We start from the raw sequence: 18986 nt of genomic DNA, 5'->3' as shown, positions 1-18986 counted from the left end.
CACAGGCTGTGTGACCAAATGCTGCCTAGTCATAACAGCTTAGTGCTGCTGGGGAGGAAAATCATTCTAGGGGCAGGTTGTATTAGACTTTATGTTAAGGACTATGTGCTGGTCTTTGGGCCCTTTGGAACTGACTCCAGAGATTATGGATTTGTTTCTTTGTTTGCCATACTAAGTGAATGTTATGCACTATGGTTTCTATGTCCAGATCCCAGACATTTTTGATAGTAAGTGGACTTTGTGTATATAAAGAAGTCAAGACAGATGTAATCATAGAGGTGTAGCTGACCTTTACAGGCAGCTCTTCAATGGCAGAGTTTAAGGATGCTGGTAAAGTTTGTTGAGTAGTTGCTCCCAGCATTACCCAGAGGACATCAGACTCCAGCCAGAGAGCTGGCAACCTCCTACAGTGCTAGTGTCCTCTATCCTTTAGTACCACCTTCAATAGCTTAGACGGGTTGAGGTAGCTTTATTCTTGGGTTGAGTGCATTGTTTCTGCCATTTTTCTTACCAGTTTAAGACCGGGGAGGGTTTTTCCTGCATTATCTATAGCTGGTTTCATGCAGCTTAGCAGAATTTGCTGTGGTACTGTGATGGACTGCAGTGCATGAAGCAATGTTTGGAGTTCTGGTTCTCTTCTCTCTTGCTGCTGATTTCCTCTGTGAATTTTCAACTTCTCTCTCTGCTCCTCTTTTTCTGTTTCCTCCTTTACTGGTCTAGCATATTTAGGTAAAAATACCTTAAAGTAGGGATGGCCTATTGCTCTGGGAGAAATCCTGCCTATGCTAATATGAGTAACAGAAGTATGCTTCATTTGATTCTGGAGCCTAGATTTCACCCTGCATATCTGTATGGTGCTTAGTGAAATGAGATTTTGGTCTTTGTTGCAGCCTGAAGGTGCTACTGAATTAATAACAAAGGAGACAAAAGAAATGTACGGGAAAGTAATTTCCTTTTGTTTTTATGGTGTGCTGGATGCCTGTCTCTTTCTGTTGTGTTATGGATCTGCCTTACCCTTCTGCTCAGTATTTCCTCTTGAGCCCTTTCCAAAGGCACTGATTTCAGCTTTAACTGTGCCAGCATAAATGTGGAGATGAGTGAAGTCATTCCCAGGTTACACCTATCTAGCCGAGTGTGCATCTGGGAGCTGAGTGTTATCCACAGGGTACCAGTTCAGGCTGATGGCAATAAAACTTACCCTGTGACATTCAGTGCCTGGAGGCATCAGAGCTGCTTCTACTACGTAACACAACTGTTCCCATCAGATACTAGCTACTGTACCAAGGGCATGCTGTCAAGGCTGTCACTTTGTTGGGAACATGAATAGGGTGGCTTTATCTTTCTGCTGCTCCCCTTTCCATGCATCCTCAAAAACTTAACTGTTCTTATTAGGAGAGATTCTTTATATTATGGGTCTAATTCTTAAGAGTACTTCAGCATATTCTCAGTCTTAGCTGAGCCTTGGGTTTGATGAACACAGCTCCTGTAAGAATCAGAGTTATATTGATCAAACTCATAGCCTAACTAGTGTTAGAATGAATGTTGGCAGTCTCGGGCAATGGGGCAATGTTACATACATGGTAGATCATGATGACATTAATGGTGATGTATTTTTGTAATTGCTAGTGTAGAATCACAGATGTTTTTCTCTCTCAGGCTTTTTCTGGAAGTAGTGCCTTAGGTGAATTTGCAGCAATACACATGCTTGAAAAGGCAAGTTCTCTGGATGCTGGCCTGGGGGTATCTCTAACTGAGTAGCCTTATAAATAAACAGTGCTGTCTCTGGGATTCCTTGGAAGAGGAAGTGTGGCGCCCAGGTTATTTCTGCTCTGGCTGAGCTACATTCCTCTAAATGCCCTCTTGCTGCAGTAGCTGATGCAAGATGCTTCTGCCAAATGTGTCTGTTTTCCAGAGCATCTCTCAGATTCATTTTTGTTGGCTTTATTTGAAGTTGTTCTCAAGCTACCACCATGCTGACTTGTACAAACAGTCATGGCACAAGTTTCCAAAAAGAAAATACAAAAAAGACACTCTAGGAGAGCACGAAAGAGCAGAACTAGCCTAGCTGGTGGAATCCTGGCTATTCCATTCCTGATGTTTGTTCATCAGTTCCCAGATTAGTAACAGGAGCTCTGGAACTGTGACTTCAATCTCTGACGTGGCTTTTTTATAAACCTTCCTCTGACTGCTTCAGTAGGCATTTCTAGCCATTCCCTTTCATTCATTGGGGCTTTCACTAGAAATACCTGTCTGCATCATTTGGATGTCTTTCCGATACTATTTTTAGCATGTGACTTTCTTGCAAGTAAATATTTCAGTTTGACAAGCACTGCGTTTCACCCATAAGCCTATCTAAATTTTTCATGTCTGTTTGTTAGTCGACTGATGACACTTTAGAAATTTAGTTGAGTTGCTGGTTGGCTGGGATGCTAATTTGACATCCAACAGGTTTTAATGGAGCCATTCCAAACTTTCCCAATGTTAAAATGATCATGTTTGATAGAATACTGACAAGAGGTGTCCTGTTTTTGCCAGCAGTGGTCTTAGATTTGCTGCCAACATGTAGTGTTTGCCAGCATACCGCAAGTCTAATGCTGGGCTATTTTAAGATTCTGTGAAAGAGCCGAGATGCTTTTAAAATACCTATTAGCATCTAATGGAAACTACACATGACTAGAATGTGTGAAGCTGTAAAGCATGGTAGGTGTAGCCTTTGTTATGAGTTGTGTACTACTCCTTTGTAGGGCAAAATAATAGTATTTTCACCCTTTTGGAAATCAGTTGGTCAACCCAGGTACTCCATTCAGCAATACTTTACCAGATGCTTCAGACCATGATGTAAAATCCTATAAAATAATTATATGGTATCATTACTTAGAGACATTTTCCTCTGAATTCCTGGCGGTTGATGTTTGGCTGGCATCCTACTTGGTGTCACTGTGAATGTTTTCTCATTATCTGTATAACTGTTGAATCATTCTCTCAATCCTCCAATATGCTTCGTTATATCTCATAGTGCTTCTTTTACTTTGATCTTGGACTGTGTGTTGGGAGGAGTATCTCACCAGTTGGAGGGAGGGGATATGTTTTGTGTAGGCAAAAATAATCTCTGCCATTTCAGATCTCCTGACTCGTGATCTTGCTTCATGTCTCGTCCTCTGTAACAATAGAAGGAAGTTAAAAGTGGCCACATGGGAATTGGCTAATTCACATACTTGGGGAAGAGGCCACCACCATGAACATTCATAATACAGAGAAGACCGTAAAAGCCTCTTTTAGATCTTCAATGGGATTCAGAGAATCACATTGTCTAAGGGGAAACTATCCATTTGTATGTGCTGCTGCAGGAAAAGCACTGAAAAAGCTGGGAAGCAGATACATCTTCTGGCTATACATTCTGTTTTCTACTAAAGATATGAAGAGTTTGCTTTTTAGCAATAACTCATTTCCACAGAAAAGAATGAACTTGAAAATATTGCAGATTTTTTCCCCTACTAAGATATTTTAGCATAGAGTGTAGTTCACAATCAGGATATAAAAGGGATTATCAAGAACAGGTGTAATTCACAAGTTTAATATGTTATTGTTTTAATATGTGTTTCTAGAGCAGGTCTTATCAGCTGTCTTTGAACTGAGATTTTTCCCATGACACATGGTGCAATTTTTATCATGCTGTCACCTTTCCTGTTCTCCCTAACTATCTATAATTCACACCACAGTGAGTATGAATGAAAAGCTGTGTCCTTGGTGGTGGAGGAAGGAAAAGAACTGTGAAGACTGGAATCTAGTACAGATTCAGTGAGACAAAATGTAATTTATGAATGAACCTTCTTTGTTAGAATTGTAGATTTTTCTGGTGAGGTTGAAAGGTCTGAAGTATTGTAGTTCTAGTTCTGAGCTTGCATCAGTGGAATAAAGTGGTGAAACTGCGTTTTAGCCCAGAAAATCTGAAAAATGCGGTGTTTCTGTGTTTTAAGGTGTTTTTATAGGTCAGGCTTTCCATTAATGCCATTAAGTTTTTCTAATCTCATTTTAGCTAAGCATTTATGTTGTAAAGTGTAGTAATGCCAGAGGATTAGCCAGGCTGAGGTTAGCATTGCAGCCTACAGGCATTAACTTCTTCAGTGCCAATGGCATCAGTAGGAGTAGGAGAAATGCCAGTGTGTGCCTGGCGTGAGCTCATGTAATGTAATCATATGTAGCTAGTTGATTTATGATTTATTTGTTATAGATTGTTTTTTACTATAGATCATTTTTTACTATTCCCAGAATGGGTTCTTACCATTTAAATAAATCTTGTAATAAAACTTAGCTTCAGAAATGAAAAAGTAAACTGTTTATTCCTCTCTACCCAGTACCACTGGTTGTTCACGGAAGAGTCTTTTAAAGAAACTGGGTGCATGCTTTAAGTTTTCAAGTAGCTCACATAGTAATTGCACTGTGTATTATTGTTAGAATTACAATGACAGAGGCTAATTAAAAAGAATGCTATTGCCTTTTAGGAAGAAAAACAAGTTTAATTGGTAACATCCCAGACATGTTCTGCCAGAGTCGTCTTCTCATCTTTTCCTAACTGGTTTTGATTAATGTAATTTTAACCATAATTTCTCTGCGTAACTTGGCTTCTAAGATTCTTTCTGCCAAATTGCATTATTGTTCTCTGCTTGATGGAACTGTTTACAAGTGTCATTTTCAGAATACTGTTGCAGGAAAGCACTGTACTATTGCTGCTACTTAGTGTTCTTTCTCACAAGCAAGCAGATAAACCAAAAATTAAGAAAAGTAAGATAAGGAGAAAAAACCCCCTGTTTTCTGTGCATCAACGAGTGTTTACGCTGTACTAGAGGCAACTAGTTACAGAGTAACTATATGCACTCTAAATTTGTTTTGGTAGAACCCATATATGATCAGTTGAAAGCAAAACCTTGTAACTGGGTACCAAGGTGGATAAAGGCATGTGTTTGGAGTTTATCCCATACAGGGAGGAGTTTCCTTCCATTTTTCAACTCCTTTCCATTATCTGCCTTTCCTCCGATCCTGCAACCCACACTGATCTCTTCCAGGAGCCAAGTTCCTCTAGTCCATCCTTCTCTCTGTCCCTTATTTCATGGAGTTATCTGAGATGTGGCTATCTAGTACTTGGAAAACAGTCAGTTTTAAAGTAGAATGGATTTTTGTAGTGCAGAGCATAGGCATGAAGATATGATGGTACCTGGTACTACATATAGGTAGATAAGGAGATAGAATAGTGGTATTTTGGCATACTGTGTTTTGATTTCTGGTGTTAGGTCATACCTGTGCTCTAGAAACTACAGTTCTCTCACTGTAACAAATAAATTTTGTTTTGCCCCAACTCAGCTTCAGGAGCATGTAGTCAGTGGTTAAAATGCAATTTTTACCTAGTCTTAATCCACCATAAAATATTGGCAGCTCAGCTTAACTAATTTGCTGTTCGGGAAATTAATGGCCTTTGTTCAGTGACTTCATGTGTTGTAGATGCTGTCTCTATGTAAGGTGAGGAAAACCCAAATCTGTAATCCTCTAGTAGCTTGTGACAGATATCTGTGTTCATTGTATTCAACTTGCTGGGGTTTTGGAGGAAAATTAAGTTTTTCTTTTTCTTCTGATTTCCAAACCTCCCACTAAAGTTTATGTGGAACATAGGCACAGAGCTGGGCTCTGCTAAGCTGGACATCAGGTCTTGCGGTGCTATGAGGTAGTCCACCAAACATATTGGTCAGCATCTGGCTCACTTTCCATATGTCCAGTGCATAGAGGGTATGACTTCTTGATATATTCACTCAAGTGAATAAGGGCTCTGCCTGTGTCTTGGTGCATGACCTTCACCCATGCAGTTCCCATCACGTGACAGCCTAAAAACTTCAATGGGATTTAATGTGTAACAAGTTTCTGGTAGGCCTGCGTTCTATGATAGTGCTTATGAGAGAAGCTGAAACAGGTGATGGAGATGTTATGCTTACTAAAAGCACTGAAAGCTTTGCCAGTGAGAAACTGTATTTTCCAGGAGATGTCTATCAGACAAAACAGTGCCCAGATGAACTTGGTTGCTGTGTGCTGAGGGAGCTCAAAGAGGTCTTTAGATAGTATGGGTGCTTCCTGGAGCTACCACAAAGGCCAGAGGATCACTGCACCTGCATCAGCCTTCAGTGAGACTGTGGTGTGCTCTTTCTCTACAGCTGGTTACATTTTGGGGAGGGTCCATATAGGGCCAAAGGTTGCTATTGTGCCTGCCTTTTTATCTATGCCATTAAATTAGAAGAGGTTCCTGGGGCTTTTTCTTGCTCTTGAGTATCCAACAGGAGCTGGGCTCCAAGCCTCCGAATGTTGGTTCTGAAATCTCTTGGATGGAGTGTGTATGCATCCTGAGGCAACCAACTTCTTGTTTTGAAGCCTGCCTCAGCAGAGGGAAGGTCTCTGTTTCCAGTAATGAAAACTATCATAGCTCCAAACGAGTCCCTTGTGTAACTGACAGATGGGTGCAGAGTAGAGCTTGATTCAGCCTCTGAAATGAAATAATAAACCTAAAAAAAAAAAAAAATCCTCAGTCACAACCATTTCAAACTCAAAATAAAGTACTGATTAACCACAAGCCTGCTAATATATATAAAACTCTGTATGACAGCTGCAGCAGAACTTCTTTTCCTAGTAGAGTCATTCCTTTGCCTCAGCCCAATTCCCTTACTGATGGAGATTAACCTTCTGCGGACAGCGTATGCATTTCTGTATTACCTCTGTCGGCAGCCTATGAGATAACGTTAGCCTTTTTCTAATTTGAGTTCACAACTGAACCAAACCCATAGATCCAAACTCTTCTGAACCTGAGGCATGAGGGGAAAGGAATCACATACAAATGTAGATTTTTCTGGTTTGTGGATACCACTAAAGATTACTGGGAACAAAATCTTGCCTTAATTTATGGAAATAATATTTATATTCAATTCAGGCCTGTTCTGCTGTTGCATAACTCCTAAGGTTTCAGTGGGGCTCCACCAGCTGGGAATTTGGCATGTGTTACCTTACAGCACATTGTTTTTAATTTTCTTCTGTATGGCTCAGAACAGTTTGAGCAGGACATTAGAAAATCTGGGGCATATGGGCTCTATTCCTAGCAGAATAGTGTGGGTGTGTGCATATCTGGGCACTACTCAGCACTCACATCTTCTCTGTCTGCAAAGTTTTCTTGTGTTACTAAAGTCAGGATCTGGACAGGAACATGGTGGAATAGTAGGAATAGTTATTACCATGATATGCTGCGATAGTTGCCTTGCACTCTTGAGCTCTTTGTAAGGGCACACAAGTAGAAGGTGTGTATGCATGAATGGCAGTTCATGTGCACAGGAGTGGTGTAGCCTGTTGCTTGATAAAGGCTTCTGTGGAGTAAGTGGAACTGCCACGTAGTTTTGTGCCCATGCCTCCAGCTTTTTATCACTTGTTTCCCCAACCATCCAGTATCATCTGGGACCTTCTCCAAGAGACCTTCTTCCATGTATTTCAGCACTACTTGGACAAGAGAGATCAGGCTCTGAGAAAGACCTACAATGAAAACTTTCTCAGCTCACTGGGGATGTTTTTAGCTTCTCCTCCCCATGTCTCTAAAAACAGAGCGCCAAAAACAACACTGAGTCACTCCAAGCTTGCTCTTCCCCAAAGCACAAGCATGTTCCCCACCCACATTCAGAGATGTACTGCTGCAAAGAGCTGTGAGAAGGGATGCAGGCTGGATGCTGAGCCCATTCCTGATGATCCTTGCATATGTGTTTTGTAGATGCATTTTGCATGGTTCTCTTCAGCTGTGCCATAATGTCTCTGCAGGTGCTCCATCATGCACTGCAGAAGGAAAGGATGGAAAGGGAAGGGGTTATAAAGATCTGGTGTTTAAACTGATTTGGCTCATTTTAGCCTGGATTGAGGAGTGCTCATATGAGCAGCCTGGCTGGCTGGATGTTATGAGCAGCTGTGGTACATTCAGGGTTGTGTTACAGCTTCAGAAGGATGTTTCTGGAGTGCCTTGCTGAGTAGAGCTGGGCTATTTGCTAACTGGTTGCCTTCCCATAAACATAGGCTTAGAGAAAGATGGAAAGAAACCTTCATGTCATTGAAAGCAAAAGTTGTTAGCCACAGAAGTCTGAATGTTTTATGGATTTCTTTTCCCTCAGAATATTTACAAACTGGATTACAGGGACATGGTGGAAAAATTGTGTTGTCCAATTCATATACATGGCATGGAAATAGATAGGGACTTTAAGTGGGCCAAGGAGGAGCAGCAGGCTGGGTCGCACCCTAGATGCCCTGCAGATGGCTTGGCCAAGGCACCCTACCAGGGGATGTTTACTGCTGAGGACAACTGTGCTTGTGCCTATCCCCATGTATTCAGGGGGGTACCCCAGCTGCCCATGCCCCCTTAAAGTCTTGCAGCTCCTACCAAGTGGAGTCCCTGCCTGGGTGTTTTAGTCTGTTTCAGTATTCAGTGGCACATGATATATGAGCTGTGCTCTCTGATTTATGATCTGTATGGCTGGCAAAGAAAGCAGGATCAGGCACTTGGCTATTGTGCAAACAGGGATGACACATAATATCCAAAGAAGAACACAGGAAAGATAAAATTACACAGATTGTTGAAATACTCTCCTCAGCTGTGTTGCTCATGTGGATGAGTAAAATAAGAATAAGGGTTGTTGGGTTTTGTGTGCAAGTTGTTTTTTTAACTCATTTTTTTTCCTTTCCATTTGAGCCTGGTTCAGCCCAGCCAGCAATCCTGGACTCTTTAGTGTAATTTGCAATTCTGAATTTGGGTATTAACATAAAACTGTTCTTTGGGTTTCTACCAACTGATGGAATTGTTTTATATTTTCCTTTCCCAAGCTCCAAATAAAATTTGCTTTTCTGACACACTATGAAACTTGTTCTTCTGACTTACTAGATATTTTATTACTTTCTTAACATTTTCCTGAATGTGTATTTCAAGAATCGCCTTTTTCATTCAGTACTTGTTAAACCTCAGCAGTGGAGATTCAGCCATGAAGTACATGAGAGGAACTAAACTGGGGAGGGGAAGAATTATAGACTTGTGGTGTGTGCTGTCCTGTGACAGCAGTACAAATTCAAAGTGATTTCACTGACACGTGTGGTGTAATTGAAAGTAGAATCCAACCTCTTTAATGTCATCAAAGCGAACAGCAAACGGTTACAATCAATATCCTCTCAGACAGAGTTCAATCAAAGTTGAGCAGTGTCTTTGCTGCTGAGCAGTATGGCAATCACTGTTCTTTGTTTAACCTCTTGTTTGAATAATAAGTTCCTCTTTCTTTATTTTTAAGCAGGGATTTCTATTGAAGCAAAGCACTTCTTTTTTTCCAATGCAATTACTCTGCTGTTAACTGAAGTGCTTTCCTTTAAATACCAGAATGTGCATCTGTGTGCAAGTGAGAATTAACTTGGAGGTCTGTTTTCTGAGATAATGAGGGATGTAGAGAGCAGTTAGTGATCCAGCTCTGGTGTAGTGACACCAGACCAAACTGTGTTCACCAGGAGCTCAAAATCAACATTCTTCTATGGAAGGTACACTTTCATATTGTAGCCCGGTAGGACAAAGGTCAGCATTTGAGAATGCCTTACAGGGCTGAAGGTAGAGAGACACAAGTACATAATACTGGTCTAGAAAGATGTTTAGGATGGTAAGCTGAGGAACTCGTGAACTTGAGGGGAGTCAGAAGAGCTAGTATGTCCAAAGGTCCAAGGTGCAAATAAGGAGCCAAGATATTCAGACCTAGATTTTTCAAAGGATCCAGCTCACCTTAAATTTAAGGAAGGCTAAATACCTAAGTATCCTTGAGGTTGTGGGCAGACCTGGCACAATGCTCCCTAGGGCATAGGTGGAGTTGGAAACCAGCTCTGAGAAACAGGGTCAGACTGTTCTTGCAATGAGAAGGATGTACGGAATACATGGAGTTGTGACAGAAGTAGGAGACTTGAGTCTGAGGGTACTAACTGCTGTTCTGCAAGGAGCTGCCCATGCATTATCTGCTACCAGTGCCTGCTGCTCTAGATGCCTTATGTCCTCAGCAGCCAGCACTGTGGATTTCTAGGGCTGTGACACAGGGAAAACAAATGTTTGGACCATTAAGGTTTTACCATGTTTTGCGTGTTTTCCTTGCAATTACGCCTACGTCTGGCTTCCTATCCCAAGATCACACAAACAGCCCTTGTGGGACTACCCTCAAGTTTCCCTGAGTGCCAGGGATCCTTGCTGACTGAGAGACCCACCCTTCATTTTCTTTCCCATCACACATGCAAAACAAAACCGGTGGAAGCAAAGGCAGTAGAATAGAGTCTGCCCTTAACAGTAAAGGTGAAAAAACATACACTACTTATTCTCTGTGCTAACACTTGGTGTTACCAAGATGTATAATGTGGCTTGAACTAAACCACAGAAATGCACACAAATTGGGAGAAAAAGTCTTTTTAATGTGAAAAATCCTGCTATGTGAAGGATGCTTTGCAATTCTACGCAAAGAAGTGGTAAAGAGTGTAATTCAGTGACCACTTACCGTGGAGACTACATTATAGATGGCACTGAGCATATGTTGAGTGGCAGTAGAAGGGCTGGAGCAGGCCTGGGAAATGAGTCCCAGATCCTGGTGAGATCCAAAAGTAGCAGGAACTGGCAGCTGCCACCTTGCAGAGAGGCAAATGTCTGATAGGAATGTTGTACTGCTTCCATGAAAGGCTGAAACTTCCAGCTCTCAGATGCTGTCTGCCAGCATGTCTGTGTTGTCTATCAGCATCCCCACCCTCTAATTTTGGAAAGAAGATTGAATTTTTTCATGGTGCCCATGAAAGGTTACTGACCAGAGGTTTTAGTCTCTGCTGTGTCATTGACTGGCATTTGGCTGGTAACACTCATTCTCTGTTAGTATATTAAGGACATAGTTAAGAGAAATGTAGTGTAAGTAGATCAAATACTTTAAGAGAGCAGCTTAAAATTTTCTATTTGCCTTTCTCTTCAGCAGACAAGTAGGTACTGAAATGAAAAAAAAAAAAAGGTGTGAAAATATCCACTTTGCTTAAAAGACTTTTTTTTTTTTTTTTTCTTCCTTGCTGACAAAAGACCAGCTTCCTTTGCCCTCACTCACCGTTTCTTGTTTAGTAGATGAAAACTGAACTTCTTCCTTCAGGTTTAAAAAAATCCTAAACTTTAAACTTGGTGTTCCAAACCATGTGATTTCTGGAACAAGAAAGAGAATTAACTCTTCAGGAACTAGAATTTCTCTCCCACAGGCTTCCAGCCCCCTGGGTATATTGAGAACAGCATAGACTGTAGCTGAAGTCTGTGGCGACAGTATTTTTAGGCTTGTGCAATTATCTTGCCAGAGGAAAAGGATATTCTGGGAAATCAGCCAGAAGATACTTACAATAAGCAGGGCAAGTGGTATAAATGTAAGAATAGGGTGGGATGCTTGGATGTGGAAATAGTTGGCCTGAGATTGTGTTCAAACTGCATGGCAGCCTCAGAAAAGGAAGTTTGAGTGAAGGCATTTATAAATGCTAGGACTTTGTGTAGACCCATCCTATTAATATTAAGAAGCTTGAGGGGACAAAAAAAAGATAAATATGTTGCTCTTGGGACATAGAGACAGTTGGACCAACACTTGGGTACATACATCATCAATTTCCAAGTAAGAAGGATCTGGCTTTCTTCGGTACTGCTCACATGACAGAGGATAGCAAGCCAAAGCACTATAAAGCAAATGAGGGAACACACGTACCAAAGCAGCCAGCATGTTCAATTTACTTATTAGTGTTCCTTTATTTCTGCTTTCTGTGCTAGAATAGAATGGAAGGGGCAGAACCTCTGGCTCTGGCCAAGTGTCCTATCATCATTGAACTTAAGATTTATTTTTTTCATGCATGCACAGCAGATCCAGTTCCAGCATGGTTGAGTTGATCTCTGATCCAAGCATGTAAGTGTATCAAGCAGTGAGAGAGTGCAACAAGAAAAGGTTAAAACACATTTAATTTTTTAAATATGTATAAGTATGGGTGTTAGAGGGAGCATACATCTCTGCTAAGCAAGATGACAGAAGATATATTTATTCACACAGAAAACAAGGCACAAGCAAAGAAAATTGTTCTGCAAAGTCATCTGTTGAGGAAAGTAGCTGAGGGAGAAGGTCCAAGAGAATCAAAAAGAGAAGAAAACAAGCTCATGGAATCTGTACATTCTGGTCATAACATCCCCCAAAGAAAAAAATGTTTGTTTTGAAAAAAAGAAAAAGAAGGATGTTTGGTGAAATAAGGCCTTATGTGTTTCTTCAAAACCACCAAACGCCTTCAACTCTAGTGCCTTCTCATGCCAAGTATGTTGAGGTAACCACATTGTGCTGTTTGAAAGCAAGCTTTCTCACTTAAGAACTGTATGCTGCTGAGGCTTGGTGTCTGCTCAAGTCCAGCGTTTGCTGGTTAGTAAAGCCCTTCCGCACAGAACTCAGGATGGGGCTTGGAACATTCTGCAGTCGGGTGAGTAGTCTCAGATCAGGCAAGGAATTTATCTACAGGTTGAGTTTGTATACTTAGCACTCCACCCAGTGTGGCCTCCTGGCTCTGCATCCAACTCATTAAATTCCTCTAAAGTTTCAATGTCAAGCCCACCTTCCCACACAATGCAAAGGGATTTCTGTTCCTACCTTCATCACTTTTCCTTCCAGCTTCTGCCTTCCATCTTGACATATATGGGAGAAGTACCCATCTGATGGTCACAACTCCACTCTCACTGAAGCCAAAAGTCACAAAGAAGTGTCAGTGCTAACTCCTGCTTAAGCAACTCTCAGGTTATTGTTGGCAATATGCTGAATCTGGCCATGCCTGTATCTGACTAGCTGCAGAGTGATCTTTGTCTCTGCTATTATTCAGCTTCTTTTTACTTGCTGCTACTGGCGCCAGATGCCGAATGGACAGCCAGTGTCCAGGGCTGGATTGTCAGGGGTTGCAATCCCTTCTGTGGTTGCTGCTGCTCAGATGCAGTAGTGGTGAAAGGTGTTTCTTTTTTGACGTGTATTAGGCTGATGAAGTGAGCATGCTGGTTTGATAAGGATTTGGGAGTTGAAGGAACCCAGGTATGGCTTTCTTTCTGTGCCCTGGTTCCTCTGTGAGAATGGTGGGATGTATGAAAACCATAAAACCATTCCACAAAGAGTCTTCAATCCCGTGGCTTATTCAAACAAGCAAAGCGCAAATGACAAATGAAGAAAGAGGGAAGAAACAACAATTGTGTTACTACCTATGTTCTCATAGCCTTCTTGGGAGCTGTGTTTCTCCTGCTCTTTAGTCCAGGTTGATTGTAAAGTTAAATCACAGTATGATGTGAAACAGCCTTCATTACATTTTCTCCTTAAAAAGAAGGGATGGTTGCAGGGACATTTTATGAAGAATGTGTTCTAAAGTAACACAGGAGAATGAAACCTACTTTTCTGCCTTTGAAGCCTCATCAGAAGTGAACGTATGAAATCTGTGAACCTTAAGGGTATAGTGGTGGGAATATTGGCCATCCTTTTAAAGTGTTCCTTTTTATTGCTTTACCCTAAACGTTTCTCAAAGCTGAGGGAGGGCTGTGTTTGCTCACCCATGCTGTGCAGCTTATCCAAGTATTTGTAAACTGGAAATACTGTAGCCTGGAACATTGGTTTCAGCTGGTGAGTAGTTTATTTCCCAATCCGTGTCCATCCAGCCTTGCTGCACAGCTGACGTCTAATGTAGATTAACAATCTCTTTTTGGTAGTGCAGACAGATGCAAGATAAATGTCTAATGTTTCTGCTATTTCCTTTGCTTCTGACTCTAGTTCTGCTTGTTCATTCTTCAGAGGACAGATCACGTCCTTCAACAGTTGTCTATTATATACAGTACATACCAACGTAAGAAGAATGTTTAAGCATTCAAGATGTTCCATAGCTGTCCATGCTAATTTTCTTTGTAGGCCTTTGAGAAGCTGGATTCTCCACTTGTTTTTCATTTTTTTTTTCATATAGTGGCTGATTGTGCATGTGGAAATGCTTGGGGATGGGTAAAGGGAACTATTATCTCCTTTTTGTTGCACATGAAGGAGAAACAGCCATGAGACTCTAAAATCTGGATGAAAAAAAAGTGAAAACACTAGAACTCCATCCTTACTCGTGACACATAGCAAGTTCCTCTTTGTTTTGACCCACATTACATCTTTGCTTGGCAATAGGAATTAGGTCATCAAAGTGATAGCAGATGCAATTGGGACACTTCTGAAATCCTCTGAATTTCCTAAATCCTTCTCAGCTGGGCAAAGCAGACATGTTGCTGATGATACTAGATCATCTGATTTCTCCTGGGAATAAATAAAGATAATGCTTCTGCTCCTTTTATTTCATCTGTTAGTCAGCTTTGCTATGTTGACTACAAAGGGGTCTCCATGGTGGAAATAAATGAAGTTGTGTTTGGGAGTTCATTGTTCTTAGTGAGTTCTTAAAGGTGACTTGTCTGCCTAACCCACTGACTCCTTAAAGTCATTACTGAGAGGCAGTTTGAGTCTCTTAGCATGGATACAAAGACAGCAGAAAAGTGCATAAAAACCTTGAACCCTATTATGCAAACACCAGAGGTGCAGTGGAAGGATAACCCTGGTATCTTTCCAGCACCCAGTTAATGGTCAACTGGCTTATGCTTCATCTAAATAAAGTTGACACAATTTGGTAGACTTGGAAGAGGCAAGTAGAACATCAAGCAGGATCTCTCTGCTCCAAACAAAGAGGGTGTACTGGATTTCAATTGCTTTCAGGAGTCCTTGACAACTGCATATCAACATCTGGCCCAGATTTTTCTCTCTGCTGAGAATCTCCTCCTCTTCCCCATGTCTCCATTTTCACTGATGCTTTGAATGGAGAGTGTTGCAAAGCACATACGAGTAACAAAACCTCAAAAGCTGTTCTGACTTCAGAGCTTTCCAGGAGTACTTCCAATCTTAGCTTAAAAATATTTTAGGATCTTTCTGTCTTTGTTGCACATTTAATATAAGTGTAATCGCTCACGATGAGAAACTTGCATCCAACCTCCCATACAGTGTTTTTAACCTACGTTTCTGAAGCAATATGACTTAAGAATTTGTCTTTGTGTCAGGCTTCATCCTCCTGCTAGGATCTTTTGGTTGATTTCAGCTGTGCTGGACATAGAAGGTAGTACCTTGTTGTCTTTCTACTGGCTTCAGAGAAAAGCAAGCAACTATGAGAAAGAGAGAAAGTCTGCAGCACCTCTGAAAAGGTGTCAGAGATGTTTCATGAAATCTTATGAGAGATACCAGAGAAGCTATGTGTCATAAATGATATTTTAGTGACAAAGTTGATCCACCATCAGGATTCAGTGCTGTAGAAACCTGTGCATGACATGTTCCAGAGGTCATGGAAGTGCTTTCCAGACCCTTGAAAATGTTTGCTTTCTTGTATAGCCTGGGCTTAGATTTGTTTGCCTTCTGCAAAGTTACCTTTCTTTACAGATGCTTTGTAAGGCTGAATTTTTGGTAATGCAATGGAAGGCTGAGACTGAAAGACAACTTAAATTGTTTAGTTGAGTTTTTGTGTTCCATAAGTGTTGTTTTATTGTGACTTGAACAGATTTCTGTATATGAATACTTCTTAGGATAGTTTTAAGGGTTGTGGGTTTTTTTTGTTGTTTTGTTTTTTTTTTTTTAACCTCTAGCTTCTAGTTCATAGATCCTTGGAGAGGTATTTAACAGGCTGGAAAAATCATTAGCATGAAACAAACAAAAAAAAGTGGAAAGGTGGCATGCATCCTTGATGTATAATGGAGTAATGTTTCCGTTGCAATACAAATGATTTATTTACCATGGAGTCATTCTGTACTGATAATAAAAGCACATTTCCTCTTGGAACAACCCGTTGCTGTTTGCAGCTCAAAACCATTCATTCATGGAGTTGTTCTTCTTGCCCCTGTGTCTCATGTGTGAGCATCACCAGGTGCCAAATGCAATCAACACAAATTCTGTTCTTGCTCACACTGGTATCAGCCCTACCCAGAGGAGAACTTGGCTTTTAGACCTTGTGTCACGTTTTAACAAAATAATAGTGACTCACGTTATTTCAAAATCATTGTTTATAGCCAGCAAATTTTAAAGCAAAACAGTCAGGCACGTTTTCTTTTTACGTTCATTGCTAAATAAGCCATGGGAAAGGTTTCTGTTTGCAGAACTGCCTTTTTTCCTTTTTTTTTTTTTTTTTTTTTTTTTTTCCCCAAGATTATTACGTTTCACATGTTCTGGTTCATCCCAAGATCGTGCTATTGTTCTCTTCAAAGTTTTCTAGGCCATTAATCTCTCTGTTGTTTCCATTTGGCCTCAGGATAGGTCAGATGGAAATTGCATTGCTAGAGAATATTCTGGTCTTGAGAGCACAAAAAAAGGAGCAAGGAGAGCCTCCAAATACTGACAGTTCTTCATTCAGAGTGTACAACTAAGTAAACCCATAAAGGCTGTGTTACTAAAGCCTTTATCTCCTCAAGGCCAGCAGAATATACTAGGCATGAAGCACCATGTTCAACAACAGCTCCTATTCTCTTGTTTAAAAAGTGAGTCTTTTCACATCATATTTCCATGCTGCTCTATTTTTCTCCTTTGTCTTTAACTATCCACCAGGGTCCACTATATTGGATATGACAGTTCAAAATGTGTATTTAAGGCTTAGTGACACACAGCTAACACTGTGGCCACAAAGGAACAGTTATGGCAATTGAACCGTGTGAGCCGCTGTAGTGTTGCAGATCCATCAGTCTTTCCATTGTGACTCCTCCTCGCTCCCGGAGGGTTTATAGGCGCGTTTTTGAGAGGACTCCAGTAACTAAAATAAAGATGCATTTGTCTCCACAGAAATGTTGCAGCCACATATGTGACTATTTGGAGAAAATAAAAAAAAATGAAGCACCATCAAACTCATGCTGTAGTGGCTCTACTGATGGATTTTCAAAGTCTTGTTTTAAAGCACGTGTCTTTTTACCCATTTTTACATCTGTGTTTACTATTTCTGACATATGGGACAAATTAAAATGTTTCAAGCAAGGGCATGTACTCCTTAAGACAGGAAAGGTTAATCTGGCTATTTTCTGAGTAAGTATGTAATATAATCTTTCATTGTTCAGTTTTCTTTCTTTACATCTCCTAAGATCTCTGCTTCATTCACGACACAAAGTGGTTACAGTCTGGGGCAGAATTTGGTTTGGGCAGAGGGGCAAGAGCATGTTGTGAGTTGGAACAGGACTAAGGGGTACAGATGATACAGGAGTGTGCCCTTATGAAGGCAGCTAGCTGAATAGCACCTTGCTGTGCTGGAGTCTACACCAGCTTTTGCCCCAAAAGGTCTTGCTTGTCATTAGGAAAGTTGATCCATCCTGTGGATGGTTACCAGGGAATGGTATGTTCCTCACTTCACTGGTTAGTCAGTTCAAGGCGTTGGCATTGGACTGGCAGTTGCAGCCCCAAACAAAGACCAGAGGAGCTGTAACTTTTACATAGCAATTTGGACACTCCATCCAGACGATCCTTGGCTGGAAGTTGAGTGAGCTGTGCCCACATCCTGAGCTGACTTGATGGTGCATTGCCATGTTATAACAGGACTGAGCCTGTGCTCATAAACCCTGTCTCTCAGTAAGGGCTGTGGCTTGTCAGCAGATAGATTTCAGCTGTCAGAGAATGAAGGGGACCTGTGAAAAAGACATCAGCAGAGGACATATGCTTAAACTTTCTTTTTAACTGTTGTGGCCTAGGGAGAAAGGACACAGGCTCACTCCTGGAGTGCGTGAGTGGCTGCCTGTGGAAGGAAGATCTTGGGGGGGGGAAAGCTCCCAAAGTGTTGAGTGCCCAAAAGGTGCTGGGTTCCAGCAATTCCCTACACACATTCCCTTGTCTTGAGAAAAGGTCTCATTGCATCACGTGATAGCAAACCAATTTCTTTTGTATATGCACAAGATGCCCACGTTTGATTCACGCAAGCAACTTAGCCAGCTCAGCATAACATTGTTTTGGGGTTTTTTTGAGGGAAGAAAACCCTCCCACCTATTTATTGGTGAACATTGCAGAAAGCTCGCGTTTTCCATGTCCAGTGCAGCAAGTGCATATCTGAAGGCAGTACCCACAGGGACTGGTCAAATACCTGGTCCCAGCACTGTTCACGGGCAGCTGGAAAGAAGGTGTACTGGAGTATGTGGGACAAACATGCCTTCCTGAGTCTGGAAGTCTAATGAGGAGAGCTTGGGATCGCTAGAACTGAGACATTTCCCTTTCATTTTGAATCAGAGGCCTGTGATTTGGGCAACTGAAATCTACGGTTCAGATTGATGCTGGGTTTGTGTAGTTAAATCTTGTTTTTTAACCACCCCCCCCCCCGTATGTTTTTGGCCTTCAACTTTATTTAGCTATTGATTACAAAAAACACCATAGATATCTGCTGACTTGGAACTCTTGGTCCCACAGCTGAAAGCTCCTTTTACCTCGGGGGGGAAAAAGATGCCTGATTAGCTCATTTAACTTCAGTTGTTTTGTCCAGACTGCCAAGAAATGTACTTGTGCGGGAGACCTACTGTGTGTTCCCTCATTGAAGCCTCAGGCTATATCTTCCTGTTCCATCATTCCCAAATACCAGGCATGTGCCTCTCCCATGCGAGACTTCATGTGTGTTTGCATCTGTTCCAGGTCAGACGTGCACCCCTCACACATGACTCTGTATTCAGGTTCTGTATAAGAGTTAGAGGGAGGAAATTCAGGGAAACATGCACTGGTGGAACTCATCGGGACTGCTGAGAGTGAAGTGGAGATTGAGGTTGCATCCAATAGAAAGGGGAAAATCTAAAAGGTTGTCCCCCATCTTCCTGTTCACAGCCTTTCATGAAGATGTCATGGACTTAAGGATAACTCCAAATTTTACTCTAGCCCTTAAAGCAG

This window comes from Tyto alba, unplaced genomic scaffold, assembly GCF_018691265.1.
Source record: "Tyto alba isolate M040663 unplaced genomic scaffold, T.alba_DEE_v4.0 Super-Scaffold_3, whole genome shotgun sequence".
NCBI classification, from domain to species: Eukaryota; Metazoa; Chordata; class Aves; order Strigiformes; family Tytonidae; genus Tyto; species Tyto alba.
This window is presented reverse-complemented; position numbering follows the sequence as displayed.